This window comes from Abrus precatorius, unplaced genomic scaffold, assembly GCF_003935025.1.
Source record: "Abrus precatorius isolate BTA unplaced genomic scaffold, Abrus_2018 Scaffold7, whole genome shotgun sequence".
Classification (NCBI taxonomy): Eukaryota; Viridiplantae; Streptophyta; class Magnoliopsida; order Fabales; family Fabaceae; genus Abrus; species Abrus precatorius.
The window spans coordinates 14,793,363-14,794,633 of record NW_020874417.1 but is presented as its reverse complement, the minus strand read 5'-3'; the positions used below and the strand labels follow the sequence as shown (position 1 = coordinate 14,794,633).

Genomic DNA, 1,271 nt, shown 5'->3' with positions numbered 1-1,271 from the left:
AAGCTTATGACAAAGATATGTTGCTTCCAACAATATAAAGCAGAATCCTTATTCGAGGCATAGGAGCGATTTAGAGAGCTTTTGAGGAGATATCTTCATCATGATTTTTTGACGTAAAGACAGCTGCAAATCTTTTACAGTGGCCTATTAATCACCACCAGGGCTACAATTGATGTCGTAGCAGGAGGGTCTCTCATAAGAAAAGATCCAGATGATGCATACAAGCTAATAGATGAGATGGCATCTTCTAGCTTCCAGTGGCACACCACTGACTCTTACGACATCAATAGGAAAGAGATAGCCCCGGTCTACTAAGCAGAGAGCAGCAGCCCACTAATACACCAAACAGCAGCCCTTGCAAAGCAACTAAAATCTTTAATGAAGGTTCAAGACCAACCTGTAAGAGCTCTTGCAAGCCTAGAATCTAAGCAAGAGGAGACAAATTTCATGGGCAATCATAGTTCAGGGTGGAGGATTAATCCTCCTAACTCTTGGGGGAATGGCTTTGGAAGTCAAAATTCAAGTGCTTATCGCCCTCCTCATATACAAAGTCAGGAAGCAAGACCAGAAGGAAAAGAAGCTCCTAGATCTCAATCCAACTTTCAAGAACAGATGATGCAATATATGCATTACTCTAATAAGAGGATGACAGAGCTTCAATCTATATTGGACCAACATATTGAGACAACCGATAAGAAGTTCGCAGAGGTCAAATTTGAAATACAAGCCAACTCTTCTAAGATGAGTGCACAATTGTAGCAAATTATGAATCTTTTGAGTCAACGAGTGATGGGAACATTGTCATCTCAGCCTGAACCTAATCCAAGGGAGCAATGCAATGCCATCACCCTTAGAAGTGAAAAGAAATTACAAGAATCGCATAATAGAGGCATATGCACGCCCATACTTATTGAGACGCATGCCCATGCTAATTCTACATGAATGCCCGTGCTTACAGATGAGCACACCCTTGCTGAAACTGAAGCATGACCGTACTTATACAAGCACGCCTATAACAGTGATAAAAGCACGGTCGTGCATCAAAAAAGGAAGAGCCTCCTGTTCAACTAAGGCCCTATGAGCCTAAGATACCTTTCTCACAGCGGCTGCAAGGTCACCCTCCTTATGATGAAGAATTCCATAAGTTGTTAGACTTATTGGGCAAAGTGCACATCAATATGCCTTTCATTGATGCTATCTCCAAAATGCCCAAATATGCTAAATTTTTAAAGGAGATTTTGACTAATAAGAGAAAGTTGAGAGCACATGAA

General features: G+C 41.2%; 1 non-coding gene across 1 annotated transcript; it reads right to left on the bottom strand.

The window, feature by feature from the left end:
* On the bottom strand, positions 1 to 107 carry LOC113873912. The gene has a single exon (XR_003505978.1). It is a non-coding gene; the product is annotated as a small nucleolar RNA R71 (small nucleolar RNA).
* Positions 108 to 1,271: the final 1,164 nt, after the last annotated feature.